Raw genomic sequence first — 17,539 nt, 5'->3', positions numbered from 1 at the left:
AATGGTTTGGCAATTTACGGGCATGGTGCAACTTCATTAGCAGCAACTTCTCTTGCTGCTAATCAGTCAATTAGATTGATTAAAGCCAAATTGAATGACAGCCATCTCTGGGAAAAGATAGTTGTTTCACTATATGCAGAAAAAAAATGTCACTATATCATTCTCACAAAGGAAGGTATAATTTAAAAGTCAGAAATCCATTTATTAATGTGAAAGCAGCCATGCCATTATAAAAATGCTTAAAATAAATAAGAAAAGACAAAAGAGGAAACCATAAACCTTTAAGTAACAGAAATGTATGAACCTGACAGAAAAAAAGCTGTTCCACATTGAAGACAGATTATAATGTGGATCTTGTCTAATCTTGTCTAACCCCTACACCATATTGACCATTACCCAAATTGACTTCCTGATGGAAGTACTTTCCATCAGGAAAAGCAAAATTCATTTGACCAAACTGAAACAGCTGAATGCAATAAGCATGGCTTGGGAAAAAGGAACATATTTATTCTGATTAATAGTAGGGTCCTTAGTATTCCAATTCCAAATAGCCAGCTTATCTGAACTTTTGTCCTTTCTCCAACTCAAGAGACAGTCTCACTCTCAGTGGCATTCCAGATAAACGACTGTCCAATTTCTTCTTTAAAACCTCCGTGATGGAACATCCACAACTAATTTCTTTTTCTGATTAAGATTCATTCAACTCTCCCATAAAAATATTTTGTCAAGCATTCCCCATCAAATCCCATAACCAAACCATTTAAGCAATTGCTATACTTACCTCCTATTGGGACTTTACAGCTACTGTCTGTGCATTGGCCAATCTCAGGTAGACTTGGTGTTTGAAAAGAAGGGGAAACATTAGGGCATCTAAAAATGAAAAAAACACCAGTTTAAAAAAAAAATCATTGAAGAACTGAAAAGTAACTTGCAAATTTTGAAAGCCTCACAGTAGCTTGTAAAAATGGTAAACTTTTTCATAAAAGATTGCAGGCCAGATTTCTATATATGTATCAATTTTTACATTATTTTTACATTCCTTTTTATGTTTCCCCATCCCAATACTCCATCCACCACCTATTCTTTTATTCAGCCATCCAATATCAAATTCATAGCAAACAAATCCATGCTTATTTTATGTATATGTGGGAAAAGGTTCATGAATGATATTATTTTGAATAAAATGTCTCTGTTTTATACTTCCACCAATAGGAAACATTGGTATTTCAGTTTGCATGTGGAAATGTATGTACTTTAAACAACTGTTTTCTAATGAAGTTAACTGAGCTCACAGAATAAACTATTGGTAGAAAAATCAATTCAGTTGTTCCCAAATATACTAGGGAGAAACTGACTAGAAAGTTAGGCGAGGTCAGATACGTTTTATAGGTGTGATTATAGAACTATCTATCTCTAAAACCAGATCAAAAGAAATCTCAATGACATAACCAAGAAAGGTCAGATGACACACACAAAAAGAACAGTGGTAAATGAAAAACAGCTGAAATCCTTTCCTAATAAGTAAAAACCTGAAAACAACAGTTATGGCACAATATATGAAGATTAGCTGCACCCACTCTTAAGAACTGTGTGCAATTATAGGCAAGAGAATGGACTGATTCAGTGAGTGGGAAATAGAATAGTTAGTGAAATTAAAATATACGGACATTTTGATAAAGTATGATGAAAAAAGCCTGAAATTTTACCATTATTTTTAGAAAACTTTGTGAAGAAAGAGGCGTTGGTTCTTACCTGATACGCCCCTTCTCTAGGCAGGTGGAGACAGTGGTCATGCATGGGTTAACTCAGTCAGTAACCAATAGAACTGAGTCTACCAAAGTGATGTCATCACCTCGGGGGAGTGTCCTCCCGCTTTTGTGACGAAGGAGATAAGTAAACTCCTGTGCATTAGTTGACTGTTTTCAATTCTCCAGGGGAAAAAACCCTTAGCTCCATAATGCCCACTGTCACTAGGCCAGGAACCAAGGGTGGGGATGACTGCTGTCTCCACCTGCCTAGAGAAGGGACGTATCAGGTAAGAACCAACGCCCCATTCTCCAACGTTGGTGGAGACAGCGGTCATGCATGGGACATACCAGAGTTGGGCTTGTCCCTGGGTGGGATTGAGACTGGGCTAAGAGCTTGAAGAAGGGAGAACTTGCTGGAGGACTCGCCGTCCAAATGCCGCATCCACCAATGTGTATCTGTCCATCTTATAATGGCGGATAAAAGAATTAGGGGTCGCCCAGGTGGCCGCCTTGCAGATCTCTTCCACCAAGGCCTGCCTTGTCCACGCTGCAGATGTAGCCGCGCTTCGTGTGGAATGCACAGTGATGTTAGATGGAGGGGAGAGCTGGTTTGCCACGTAAGCCCTGGTTATAGCCGATCGGATCCAGCACCCCACCATAGATGGTGAAGCCTTTAGCCCCTTATTTGTGGGATGGAAAGAGATGAAGAGCTCCTCAGTGCATCTGAAGTCTTGGCAATATACATCTTAAGAGCCCTTCTGATGTCTAACTTGTGCCATTTGCACTCGAGTCTATGAGAGGGATTAGGGCAAAAGTTTGGTAGGGTGAGGGCCAGGGACCGATGAAAGGCCGAATTGACCTTTGGGACAAAGGTGGGATTAACCCAAAGGACCACATGGTCTGGGTGAAAGGTACACAAGTCGGAACGGATGGAAAGAGCTGCCAATTCTGAGATACGTCGTGCCGACATGATAGTCACCAGGAAGGTTGTCTTCAATGTGAGGTGATGCAGGGAGGCCGACCTGAGCGGCTCGAAGGATGGTCCACTGAGGGAGTCAAGGACCCTGGTAAGATCCCCCGAGGGAAAGTGGTGGATGACAGGAGGGTAGAGGTTAGACGTGTCCTTAATGAAGGATCGTACATGAGAGTGTAAGGAGAGAGGCTCATTTCAGTGAAGAGAGAGAACCAAAGACAGAGCCGAAACCTGCCTCCGAAAGGTGTTAGGCGCAAGCTCTTTGTTTTGTCCCTGTTGCAGAAACTCCAAAACCTGGGAAAATGAAGCCTTGAGAAAGTCTGCCATGTTGATTCGTAGATTCTATTAGTGGCTGGGCGTCAGGAAGCCTGAATGGTTTGGATTACAGTCTCAGAAAGGTTAGCCATCCTCAAGACCTTCCCCTCAGCCTCCATGCAGTTAGGCGGAGCCAAGATAGGTCGGGGTATTGATGGAACCCTGATGAAGAAGGGACGGTATCAGGGCAAGATGCCACTCTGGCCCCACTGAGAGGTTGATGTGGTCCGCGAATCACGGCCGGCGCGACCAATTGGGGGGAAGCAGAATGAGCTCAGACTCATCCTCTATCATTTTTTGAATGACCCTCTGTATCAGGGGGAAGGGAGGGAAGGCGTACAGGAGACCACGGGGCCACCTGCACCTCAAGGCGTCCGTCCCTTCCACACCTGGTGTCATTTAGCGAGACAGATACCTGGGCAGCTGTTTGTTGGATGCTGTTGTGAAGAGATCTAGGATCAGGTCCCCATACCTGGTTGACAGCTGTCGTAAGATGCAACAGTTGAGAGTCCACTCCGCAGGGTTGAGTGTTGTACGGCTCAACCAGTCTGCCCTGGAGTTGTTGTAGCCCGAGATGTGTTCGGTGTGGAAAGAGAGAAGGTTGACTTCCATCCAGATCCCTAGGTGAAAGGCGGACTCCATGAGAGAAACAATTCTCGTCTCCCCCCCCCCCGCGGTTGACATGTGCCTTGGCTGTCATGTTGTCTGTCCGAATGAGCACATGTGTGTTGCGAACTGAAGAGTGGAACTGAAGGAGAGCTAGATGGATGACCCTCAATTCTAACCAATTCATACTTGGGAGAGGTCAGAGTCGGACCAGAGAACCTGAACTATCTGATCCTCCAGATGAGTGCCCCAACCCATCAAGCTCGCGTCCATCGTGACAATGAGGTCAGGAGGTTCCCTGAAAAGAGACCCCTGAGAGATGGCAGGGAGATCCACCAATCCAGAGAGAGAAGGACCTCTGGAGTCAACCTGACTATTGCTGGGGAACAGATGCTGTTGGAATGGCAGAAGAAACCTTTGGAGGCAACAGCTGTGAAGCCGCGCCCAAGGAATGATGGAGAAACAAGAGACCATCTTCCCCAGCAGTTGGGACAGCTGGAGAAGGGGGGCATGCCGCTTCCTTCGTATCTCTAAGGCTAATTCCCTGAGGCTGAGCTGTCTCTCCTGAGACAGGAAGACTTTTCCCTAGGTGGAGTCGATAAGAGCTCCCAAGTGGACTAGACGAGAGGTGGGGGTCATGTGGCTTTTCTCTGATTGATGGAGAACCCCACCTCCTGAAGTACCTGCAAGGTGTCTTGTAAATCCCACAGGGCTTGTGTGTGTGACCTGGACAACAGGAGGATGTCATCCAGGTAACAAAAGATCCGAATGGGTCTGGCACGGAGGTAAGCTGCTACGACTGACAGGATCTTGGTGAAGACGCTTGGGGCTGATGATAGCCCAAAGGGAAGGGCGCAATACTGGAAGTGACAGCCTGCATAGATGAATTGGAGAGTCTGTGTTGCTTATGAATGGGTACATGGATGTAAACCTCTGTGAGGTCCACTGAGGTTAGGAGATCGTGTCTGCGCACACTCTCTAGAATTGACAAGAGAGAGTGCATTTTGAACTTCCTGTACCCGATGAACCGATTCAAGAATTTGAGATCAAGGATCGCTCTCCAGCCCCCTGAAGACTTCGGCACGATAAAGAGACAAGAGTAGAACCCCCGTCCCATCTGTCCTGGAGGCACAGGTTGAATATTAAGAGCAGGTGATGGATGGCCTGCTCCACTAGGAGCCTCTTTTGAGGATCCCTGGAAATGGGGCAAGGGACAAAGTGGTTCGGAGGGCTGGAGAGAAAATCCAAAAGAAGGCCGAATCTGATTGTGGCCCTGATCCTTGCGTCGTTGGTGATGTCGTCCCAATGATCTGCAAAGGTTGACAGCTGACTCCCTATGGGGAGATCTTTCAGGCAGTCACTTCTGCCTCTTGAAGGATCGGTTGGTATTGTCCCTGAATGACTTTCTGGGCTGGAATCTCTGGCTGTTTCTGCCTGACCTGTTATTAAAGGAGGGGCCCTGTCTGGGAGGAGCCTGACATTGTGGACGCGAGTTGAAGGAACCCCCCATCCTGACCTCGAAAGGGCTGTCTGCAATAAAAGGATTGGCTTTGGCCCTCCAGCTTCTTAGTGGCCGGCTGCAAGACCTTCCGCTTATCTTTGGACTCCACCAAAAGGGGGTCCAATGGGGCTCCGAAGAGAAGGGATGAAGAATGGGGAGAGGAGCCAAGCCTCCGCTTGGCCCGGGCTTCTGCCTGCCACTGCTTTAGCCAAAGCAGACGACAGGTGGAAATGGAGGATGCTATGGCCTTGGACACAAACCTAGCTGCGTCCAAGGAAGCATCTGCTGTGTATTCTAGGGCCACTTTTATTTTGTTAATGTCCCTGTGAGCCCTGGAATCCCTGGCTGGGAGCCTAGCCTGGAGTTGCCTCAGCCATAAGAAGGCAGAGCGACTAAAGAAGGAGGCAGAGGTACCCGCCCTAACAGCCCAAGCTGAGACCTGGTGACTCTTGACTAGCGTGTGCTCTATTCTCTTGTCCTCAGGGCAAAGAGCCTCCTCAGGAGCTGCTGAGGCAGCATTGGGGGAAGAAAGGCCAATTATAGGTAAGTCGACAGAAGGTACCTCCAAGGCGCTTATCCAAGGTATTGGGGAGAGGACCTGTACCTGGTGATGCCCACTGGTTCTGGACCATGTCTATGAAGAGTCTGGGTGATGGAATCACCTCCTTTTTGACCTTAGGCTGGATGAAGAGGGGATCAGTAGTGTCTGTCTTGTCAGTTTCTGTCCCTTCAGGTGCTTTAGGAGAAGGGATGCCAGCGATTCTTCTGGCCTTAAAAAGGAGAGAATGAAAGACAGCAGGTTTGAACAAACCGACAAATGCAGGGGGGTCAGGAGGAAGTCCCTCGTCTTCCGAAAGATCTGAATCCCTTGCCGGGCATTCTTCACCAAAAACCAAAGGCTGGTTGGAAGTGCCAGGGAGCTTATGCAACGATGAAGCTGAGACCCCCCATCCCTGGAACCCGAGGAAGAAGCAGACCTGCGAGGGGTAGAGTAGTTAGAAGATCTGTGTTTAAGGGTCACTGCTACACCATGTTCAGTGGCCTCAGAAATTATGCCTGCCATACCAGGAGAGTAAGAGCAGCAGCGGGGGGAGGGGAATCCTCCCCAATAGAGGGATCTTCATCCGGAGTGATGCTTCTGCCCCCCCCCCCTCAGATTCATCCCCACTGCAGGCAAAGTCACCTGGGCCCCTGGCCTCCTCTGGCTGAATGATGGAAACTGCAGGAGAGAGATCATCCTCTGACTCAGAGGACAAGTCAGGTGGAGGACTGGTCTGAGAAGCCCTTTGGGGCTAAAAAAGATGGGATTCAGTGTGATTAGCTTTGGCCCTGTCCTTGCAGGGAGGAGCCTGGGTGGCACTATCCCTGGCCTGTGGCTTGGTATTACCCCTCTGTGACTCCTTGGGAGTCTTGGGGGAAGGTTCCGTGGGGGATGCTTCTGGGGCCAGTTTGCGTTTGCAGGTCCCAGCAGAAGGGGTCTTGTTGGTGGATAGAGGCAATTGTGGCTCAGGGGCAGGAGAAGAGGCCATGGCTTGTACTCACGACTTGTTGAACTTCAAATTGGCTGCTGGAGATTTTCATGCCAAAACAAAATGGCCACCGAGGCTACAGAACCTATGGGCCAGGCACCACGAGGTAGCCGAGACCACAAGGCAATTGAGGGCGATGAAGGCCCTGCGGGGAGGCTGCAGAGGCAGCCGATGGGGCAGGAGTGCTGAGGAACGGTGGCGGCGTGCAGCAGCGATGTTTCCCGGCGGTGGTGGCAGCTGCTCCGGGCTGCTGGTGGTCCTTGGCAGCTTTTGAAAGCAGCTGGAGTGGCTGTGGTGCGAAGGGACGCATAGCCCAGCAGAGGTAGCAGCGCAGAGTGAGGCCTCAAATGACGGTTGCCACAAGACACTGTTTGCCGGAAAGCTCTCTGCCAGCAAGCTCCTGAGTCTCTCGGGAATAGGGTGGCATACAAACCAAATAAAATCTAAATCTAAATCAGAGACAAAAGCCTCAAAAATCTCTCCCAATAGCCCGGACTAATTGAGAGACTTAGCTTTAAAGAGCTATCATGATTCCTTCCAATTTAGATGAAATTTAGAACAAAATCCAATTAAATACGATTTAAATAACTTTTAAAGTTGAGGAGAAAGCAGTTAGCACAGCCAGTTCGATCGAACTGAGTCTAGAAAAGCGGGAGGACACTCCCCTGAGGAAATGACAACACTTTGGTAGACTCAGTTCTGTTGGTTACTGACTGAGTTAACCCATGCATGACCGCTATCTCCACCAATATTGGAGAATTGAAATATATACATTAACTTGTATAAAATATACAGAAATAAATAAATGATACAGCTGTTCCATTCTTGTGAAAGACAAAAATGGATCATTAACCTCTATGTCAAGAGGAAAAAGAACTTCACAAACAAGGAAGGAATAATCCTTCTCTTATTAAAATAAATGTAATTTCACCTGCAGAAAGAAATCATTCTTTCAGTTTGTCCTATGTCTACAGGAATTACAATGTTCAATACCATACATAAAAATCCATGAATTATAGAATATTCAGAAGTCGGTTTGGGGAATAAAGGATATATGACAACTGTGTGACTGGGCTGGGATGTCTGGAGTATTTAAAAGATTTTATTTCAAAATCCTTTTAAAATGATTTGGATATATTTAAAAAAAGCATTGGGGGGAAAATTCCTAATTTTATTGCCACATTTTAATATATCTAGGTTGGCAAAACAGAGCTGCTGCCTAGAACACTAAAGCCTATGGCAACTGAGAAACAAGCCACACACAAGCCTTTATTTCTGTTTTTTTCAAATTTTGATCTTTAACTAAGAAATGCTCATTGACCAAGAAATGCAAAGAACAGCAAGCAGACAAAACAATCCTGTCCAATGCAAACACAATTTACCAGGGATGGGGGAAATGACAGCTTCATAACCTTGCATATTACCTGCTGGGATTTAGCAGAGTCTGAAGAACTACAGAAGCTATAAAATTTTAATGCCCAATTTGAATTTATTAACACTGAGACAGAAAGCAAGTGCATGTTGCTTATAGTGATACAGATTCCCAACTGGACACAGAGCCAACTCACAGCCGTTTCTGATCAAAACCTGAATTGGGTTTCTCTAATGACTTATTTCTAATATATGTATACTATGTGTGTTTGTGTGTGTTTGTGTGTGTGTGTGTGTGTGTGTGTGTGTGTGTGTGTGTGTGTGTGTGTTATGAACCTATTACTCTGTCCTGTTGGTTTCAGGGAGCTTCTTCGTGTCACAAGAAACTGCCTGAAAGGTTTCTGGATGCCAGTGCAATTGTTTTAGATGCACAGAATGACAACAAATGAGAAAGGCTTCTAGGTTTGTGGATCAACACTCTTATTACACACTCCTGTTTTCTCATTAATTCCTGCTTAAAGGAGATGAATATAGTTATATCAAGATACAAATGAAAGATTTATTTTGAAAAGTATCTTTTGCATCATTATTTATCTCCCAAATATAAACCAATAATCCATGAATTACAGGCTCTGACTCAGCATTTTAAGAAGACACTAAACAAGGGTGACATAGTAATTTGTTATAATGGTGGTTAAAACATACAATATATCTGTACAATTAAGGGGGAACATTGGGAAGCTAATAAGATCTAAGGCTTTTAGTGAATTATACCAATATGAAGCACAGTTGGGGAGCCCAGCATTTTGGCATCACAATTTTTCCTTTCCCATCTTAAAATTTCTTTCACAGTAGGAATTCCTCTAGCAATAGGAAATTCATTAACAAAATAAATCTTTTAAAACCTATTTGTGAAGGGGAGGGGGAGTGAGTAAGTGTGTGTGTGTGTGTGTGCGCGCGCGCATGTGTGTATCCATCCAGGACTAATGATTATATATAGTCTGACTTATGACTGGTCTTCAAACTTATGATCATCGCAACATCTTTGCAGTCACATGATCGCAACCTGGGCCCTTGATACCAGCATGCCTTTATGAGGGTTGCAGTGTCCCACATAACCACCATTTGTGACCTTCCACCTGGCTTCCAACAAGCAGAGTCAATGCAAAAGACATATCTGCTTCATAATTAAAGCAAAAAAAGTCATAAAATCAAGCACAAGCATATGATGACCCATTTAATGATCATATCACATCAGACGTTCTGGTCCCAATTAGGGTCATAAGTTGAGGACTACCTGTATCATTTTAAGTTGATAATACAAAAATATATTACAGCTATTCTACATCTAAATAGGTTCTGTGGCTTACCTATAGTGGTCATAAGAGCTTTCAACTACCTCTTATCTGTGGTAGAATATTATCAGTTAAAACAAAAGGTCTAATATATTTGTGATCTTTTTTTGTTGAATTTTATTATAAAATTGTCACCAGAAGAGAATTATTGGGTGGGAAACAGTTCTGAAGAAACCAAAAAATATTATATCCTTTTCTAACAACCTGTACGTAAATTCTATTTATTTAGTTTATTTATCAATTGTTTTATGCTGCCCATCTCACATGTATGACTCTGGATTATTTATGAATAAAGCCATAGAATCATATAAACGCAAGAGCTAAAAACAAAATTTTAAAAAGGACTAAAATTAAGTTTAAAAAACAGTTCAAAAGTTAAAAAGGCAAAGGGGGGGTGCCTTAAACCTACCAATCACTACCAGAATTGCGTGCCACTCTTAAACCTCCATGCCAACTGGCAGAATCTTGACATTCTTCCAGCAGGCTAGGAGAGAAGGGGCTCATTTTGCCTTTGAGGGCAAGATATTCCATAGGGCAGCGGTAATGCCAGAGAAGGGTCTCTTCCTGGCTTCCACCTATTGAATTTCTTTCACCAATGGGGTCCACAACATACCCTTGCTGCCTGACCAAGTGGGCTGGGCCAATAAAATAGAGATGAGGCAGTTCCTCAGTAGCCTGGTTCTAGGCTACAAAGGGCTTTAAAGGTGATAGCCAATAACTTGAATTACACCTGGAAGCAAGCTGGCACCCAATGCAGGGATCATAAGTTGAGGACTACCCGTATCACTTTAAGTTAGTAACACAAAAAGGTTAATGTGATTTTGAAAAAAAGAAAACTAGAAGGTGGAACAAGGAAATGTAAAATTAATATCCCTGACATACTACTGAAATCTGGAGAATCCTTGAATGCTTGAGGATGAGATAGGTTCCATAAAGGAAGGATATCTGTACAACATAGGCATTGATATTTAGCATTTGTAATCAACACCTGTCTCTTATTCTATCCCATCAAAAAGCACATCCCGGGAAACAAGCTGATTATCAAATAGCTTTGGAAATCTCGGTGGTGATTTTCTAGGCTTGAAAGGGAGGAGATAACATTTCATTTATGTATGTTTATTTTGCCAGGTACTTAATGATCAACTTTATTCTACCCTTGTATTAGTGCTGGTACAATTTTACTGTTTCTATTGCTACTGTAACTTCTATTTATCTGAATTATATTGTTAACTTTTAATATTTTATTGCTATTTTAATTGAATTTTGGACAGCTGCTCCGACAATGTTAATAAGGTGGTTAAAAATACTATTGTTTTGAACTTTGCTGCTTTACACCACTATTGTAGCTGCTTTCCCTAATGAAGTGTCTTAAGATATATAAAACTCCAACTCCCACTGTGCTGAATTATGGTAACTGAAATCCAAGGAACCTGAAGTGCACCACACTGGGAAAGACTGTCAGAGTTTTAAGATCTTTTTCCTTCTTTTATTTAGCCTACATTACCCAATGTCACTTCTGATTGTTCACTTCAAAAATACCTGCTGAAACCACAACAGACAAGCATATATGCACTGAAGCACTTAGATCTCTGTAAAAAATGCATTAATACTATAGCGCCTGTGGAGTGCCATCTGGTGACCTTCTTTAAAAACCTGGACCATTTTAGCGAAAGATGTATCAAAAATCATTTGGAGGGCTGCTGTAAAATGTTAGTGGAGCAACTCATGGATAAAAATCACCCAGATCCACTTGGAATTGGTTTCAAAATTTAATAAAGTTATAGAAAAAAAGAAGCTGTCTGTACAGAATTGATGAGGTGGTTGGGCAACACCTTATGTTGTCATCTGGGAAGAATTTGAGACTCTTATGCCTGAGGAAATGGCAGAGCTCTGAGCCTGCAGACTAGGCCTTCTCCCCTCTGGTCTGTACACCTATTAAGAATTATGGGAGAGGCATGGTGAACTGGAGACATCTCTGCGATGTCTCTAACCCTAATTTTGATATAGATGCCTCAATCTAATTGGAGTGTCAGCAATGTATAATCTTCTGCTGCAGTTCTAGCGTTGAAGCTGAGGTGAATCTTTTCTTTTCTTTTCTTTCTTTCTTTCTTTCTTTTTTTCTTTCTTTTTTTTTTAAATAAAAGTAAAAAAAGCTTTTTTTTTGTCCATGTCTTAAAGCCTGTGCTGGAATTTTCACAGAAGGTATTAAAGCAAAATATTGAGCTGCACAATTTTTCCACTGCAATTCACCCCAAAATATTGAAATATTTTGAAGCCCATTTTTTTTCTTCTTGTTCTTCAATTTCTTCCAAATTTGTATATCATTATTAGTAAAAACTTTATTAATATTTTAATAATAATGATACCTAAATATTGTAAAGATGTTCTACGCAATCCACAAATCTGTAGAGATTTCCTATTATGTTTTGGAAGGCATATGAAAACACATCAGATCTGATTTGTGAAAATTAGTGCTGACACTTCCACAAATTCCTCTAACTCTTAATATAATTATCTGAATAGGAAGTATTTGAGAAAATCAGAACTATATCAACTGCAAAAGGATTTAAAAGATACATTTCATCACCCAATTTTACCCGGTGAATCTGACTGTTGGATCAAGTTACTATTACCAGCTATAGCTTAGTTGAATAATAAAAGTTACTTTTACCCTAAAAATAAATTATTGTTACTGAGTTTTATTGTTCAAATGTTTCTTTTATATGTTTTTATTCCTGAGTGTTTAATTTTTAAACATTGTATATTGCCTTAATAGCTTTGAGCAAAAAAAGAGAGGGGATATAAAATATTAACAATTTTGTTCTGATAAAAAGCAAAATTAATGACTAAATAAATAAAAAGGCAAAAGATGTACTAGCTAATGCAGGTTAATTGATCCTCTGGGAAAGAAAAGATCCCAGCATACAGATGATATGTTGATTACACAAAGTCTGTTTTGAACTATCTATTGAAAGAGCCACACAGCAACTATCAGTATCAATTATACTCCTCTACACAGGCAGACAAATGAAATGAAATCTTGTTGACACAGACCTTCAACAAAGTAAAGATGAACTGCAGGAATCCTATTTAGCCTGTAAATTTTGAACAGGACCCTGGCCAGCACCCCTAGGCACTCTCACCAATGGAAGCACATGCAGCACTGCCCTAAAGCACCCTAGGTTAATAAATGATTCAAGGAAAACTAAGTGATGGTGTCAGCAATTTGCAGAGGTCATGTAAGGAACACTGCAAACCACTGTGACTTATCATGTGTCACATTCTTCCTAGCTATTTATTACTATTTTACTCAGACCGGTGTATTTTTGATTGAGAGACACATTAAGTTCTTACATAAAGGTAATGAGAGAGGGGAAGAGACACAGGCTTTGGATCTCAAGAAGTCCTCCAAAACTTACAATTTTTTTCACAGAGCATTACTTATGTTAGATCATCCTAAAAATTTATCTGCCTCGAGGTGATCTTAAATGAAATTATCCCAAGATTTACAAAAGGAAAGGAGATTGAAGATAAATCAAAAAGCCGTTATATTGAAACATAGCTCTCAAAGTTACTTCCTGTAGATTGGCAGGAGATTCCTGTAGATTTCAACTACTTGAAGGGATTCATTATTCAAAGTACTATTAATTACAGTAATAATTTAATAAAATATTTTCATATATAAATGTTTGTTGATGAACAATTTAAAATTTCATAAAGGGGTCAATGAGCTGAACAGTTTGAGAACCCATGCTTTAGTTTGGTTCAGCAAGGTTGTTGTTGTTGTTGTTGTTGTTGTTGTTGTTGTTGTTGTATGGCATTGTTGCAGTAGCCAGGAGATCACAATGCTACTGCAAAGTAGTAGTTTGGCTTGCTAAGGTACCAGTTCTGTTTTAGGGCACGCTTGCGCACTTCACAAAGTGCGCCACAAGAGGGCAAGCTGGGTTCAAACCAGTAGCTCTCCTGGCAGCATCACCCAAGGCTTTTCCTGGAGATTCAGAGCCATCAGGAATCTGACTCCCTGCACGAAGCACCATCCTGTCTCCCCCCTAAAGTGGAACCTATCTATCTACATGCATAGAACATGCTTTAGAACTGTTAGCTGGACAGAAGCTGAGACAAGTAACAGAAGCTCACCCTGTCATGCAATGGTAAAGCTTGACCCGCTGGAGCTGAGACCATCTCCAACGTCATTAAGCACTGAGCCACCGATCCTCAGCAGGGCTGTTCTGACAAAATTTTGATCCTAAAGGAAATCTTAATTTTAAGGCAATGTTTCTTATGCTGGTAAACTTATTCTATATCTTTATTAGATTTCTATTCCACATTGCATTCATCTATTTAAAAGGGTTTATATGAGGTTCTCCATTCTATCCCCATAACAATCCTTTGAGGTTTGCTAGGCTGAGAGAATATAATTGCTTCAAGTCACCTCATGTTCTTTTATGGTTATAAGTAGAATTTGGTCTCCACAGTCTAATCCTTCAGTATTGTTGTGCACAGATTATTTTACTGGCATACACAAATTCATGAAAGTAACCTGGTTGATGTTCTTGAAATATAACCATGAAACTCTCTGATTCTTTTGCTGTGTGAATGATCTTGAGAGAATGCTTAAGAAAAATATTCTACTCATTGTTACTATATCACAAGCATTGACATGGTGCTTCTTCCTATGATGTTTTTACCACAAAACAAGGATACTGTAGATCCTTCTGGACTAATTCTAGCAATTGTTTCTTAAGACTGACAGCTAAAATCAATTCCACAAATGTACCATCATAAATTCAAAAACTCAAAAGACCTTGGTCCAATTGAATGGGCAATAATATATCTCATGAGTTAACTAATTTGGTACAATCAGAGCCATCTGTCTAAATAAACAGCTTAAAATATGTACTCTTGTAATTTGTAATGGCCTATAAAGGAAATTTGAAGAAGACATTTATCATAATCTTAGCTTTAAGTTGGATATGAAACAAAGGAATAATGCAAGCAAATACCCTGTAATATGTAATGGCACTCAGCATTATTATCTATCACATCACCACATCTAGATTTCAGAATACAGCCTTTGGTTGAAATAATCAAAGGAAATTGGTTTCAGCTAATTCTGTCTTCAGCATATTATTATTGCATATGCCCTGTCATGCCTGGTCTATATAGGTAACTTCTCTAAGTGCTAAGTTGTTGCTTAGGAAAATTAGCGTGCATTAAGCTAAATACATTTGCTCAGAATTTCAAGTAATAATTAATATATCATCAGAATTTGTACAATCCTTTGAAGTTTTTGCATATCAGTGATATGGATCTAAGAAGAGAGTAGATATAAACAAACCAGCACCAGAAATAATTCTGAAATGTATGATACATAAATGGATGCATGCAACACTTGGAGCTATTTGAAATGAATTAAACATTCACAACATTATGCTATGTATACTACTGATAACCAAGCAGACAAAAAATATTTTGAATTTGTTTTTGAAAGAGATAATGACAACTATAGGTTTTCCAAATGTGGATTTGCAAATTCATGTATAGTAGCAATTCAATGACTTATAAGAACTTCCATAGCAGAATCAAGTTCATTCAGTTTCATACCTCTCTTATTTCACACAAAACACATACTCACAATAAAATACTAATTTGTCTCATTATTTTGCTATGTGCTCACATTTAAGCATTATGTGGCTTGGGTTGCTTTTTATTAATAACTTGGTTTTCTCCCAGGAATTACTTATTAATCTTATTTAGGGTAGATTTCTGAAATAAATTGTTTTACTTTTAAATTTTACTTTATGTCATAAATGTGATAAAAGTTAAAAATAATAAGCCTCCAGGTATAGATAATGTAATTGCAGAAATGTCTGCAAGATGTCAGGTTAATAAGGTATAAGAGGTACAATGAAAAAAATTTGAGAAGTGCAGTATAGTTTTATGCTGAACAGGGAATGATAAAACAAGATTTTTATTCTATAGCCAGTTAGTGACAAATGTATTATGCATGTGGAAAAAAACTTATTGTAAGATAAATACACTTGTATTATGGAACATTTTCTTCAAATATGAAATTGACAGTTGGGTGTTAAATATGCAAAGAAGAATATAAAATGAAAAGTGCTAATATGTGAAAATATATTGAATGCTTAGTATATGAGTCAATATTGATCAGGGAATCAGACAAGGATGTGTCCTTAGTTTTTAATGTATTTATGGATACGCGTATAAATAATTTTGTGGATATAATTGTATGCAAGATATAATTGTATGCAAAACTTTAGGTCCTTCAAATGAACAGAAGCTGATTCAGTTTTTATATGATACAAAGTTAAACATTATGTATTGCACATTTATTTTTTCATTAAATTTATATGCCACACATCTCATTCTAGAAAGAATCTCAGGCAAGCTTACAATTAAAAGCATAAATATGAAAGTATTAAAATAATAATAATAATAATAATAATAATAATAATAATAAGAATAAGAAGAAGAAGAAGAAGAAGAAGAAGAAGAAGAAGAAGAAGAAGAAGAAGAAGAAGAAGAAGAAGATCTAGAACATCTATTAATCGAAGTAAAGAACAAAAATCTACTGAAGGCCCAACAGACAAAACAAGAATACAGAAAAGATGTGATAAAATCAAGAATGGAGAGTTGGCAGAACAAAGCACTGCATGGCCAATTTCTGGAAAAAATAAAAGATAAAGTGGACAGTGAACAAACTTGGTTATGGTTAACAACAGGTACATTAAAGAAAGAAACAGAGTCACTAATCCTGGCTGCGCAAGAACAAGCTATCCGCACAAATGCCATTAAGGCCAAAATCGAAAAATCCTCTGATGATGCCAAATGCAGACTTTGCAAAGAAGCTGATGAAACTGTTGATCAGCTGCTGTAAAAAAATCACACAGACTGATTATAAATTGCGGCACAATTCAGTAGCACAAATGATCCATTGGAATTTGTGCAAAAATTATAATATTAAAACAGCAACAAACTGGTGGGAACATCAGCCTGAAAAAGTCACCGAAAATCAGATGGTCAAGATCTTGTGGGATTTTCGCATACAAACAGACAAAATACTGGCACATAATACACCAGACATCACATTGGTTGAGAAAAATAAGGTCACAATCATAGACATCGCAATACCAGGTGATAGCAGGGTCGCTGAGAAGGAACATGAAAAAAATCGCAAAATACCTGGACTTAAAAATTGAAATTCAACGACTATGGCACAAACCAGCAGTGGTAATTCCAGTGGTAATTGGCACACTGGGTGCTATTCCAAAAGCACTGGAATTACATTTAAAACAGTTAAAAATTGACAAAATCACCATCAGTCAACTGCAAAAAGCCGCACTGCTTGGATCTGCACGCATATTACGAAAATACGTTACAACGTCCTAGGCCCCTGGGTGGGGCCCGACTAGTAACCAATGCCAAATCCGGCAAAACAACTGGCCGCTGTGATACAATTGTATAATAATAATAATACCATATTTTCACGACCAAAAGCCGCACCGGATTATAAGCCGCAGTATCAATTAACGTTAATTTTTCAAACTTTTTCCACATATAAAGCGCACCGGGTTATAAGCCGCACATTTCCCGACGCTTCTGGACATCTGTTGCAGTCGCGAGGAGCGGCACGAGGGTTCTTGGCGCTCCGGGGGGCGCCGAGGGCGGCTGGGAGGGGCGCGCGGCTTGGTTTCTCCTCCCTGGACGTCGCAGCGGCGGCCCCGGGCGCACCGATCTCTGTGTTTTTCGCATCGGGGCATGCTCTTGCAGCGCGCCCCGATGCGAAAGGCACTGGGATCGGTGAGTTTGGGGCTGCTGCTGCGGCGTCCAGGGAGGGGAGGCCGGGCCGCGCGCTTCTCCCAGCTGCTTTCGGTGTTTCCTGGAGCGCCGGGAGCCTTCGTGCCGCTCCTCGCGACTGCAACAGATGTCCAGAAGCGGCTTTTGGGGCTGGTGGGGATTGGATTTCCGGCTCGGTGGCCCCTGTCGCTTCTGGACGTCTGTTGCGGTTGTGGGGAGCCGAGGAGAGTGTGGAGGGGAGCGCGCGACGGTTCTTGGCGCTCCGGGAGGCGGGAGAGGCGCGCGGTTTGATTTCTCCTCCCTGGACGTCGCGGCGGCGG

The 17,539-nt window shown here is 41.4% G+C and overlaps 1 protein-coding gene across 2 annotated transcripts in view; it reads right to left on the bottom strand.

Annotated features, from left to right (window-relative positions):
- Positions 1-17,539, bottom strand: part of TAFA3 (TAFA chemokine like family member 3) — a 103,464-nt gene that overhangs the window by 59,645 nt on the left and 26,280 nt on the right. For both annotated transcript variants that reach the window (XM_087720145.1, XM_087720146.1), the window contains exon 2: positions 782-870. The gene's annotated coding sequence lies outside the window, so the exon portion shown is untranslated. The remainder of the gene's footprint in view (positions 1-781; positions 871-17,539) is intronic.

This window comes from Thamnophis sirtalis, unplaced genomic scaffold, assembly GCF_051295495.1.
Source record: "Thamnophis sirtalis isolate CommonGarterSnake01/CBP01778 unplaced genomic scaffold, rThaSir2_p1.2 scaffold_7, whole genome shotgun sequence".
Taxonomy (NCBI): domain Eukaryota; kingdom Metazoa; phylum Chordata; class Lepidosauria; order Squamata; family Natricidae; genus Thamnophis; species Thamnophis sirtalis.
This window is presented reverse-complemented; position numbering and strand designations above follow the sequence as displayed.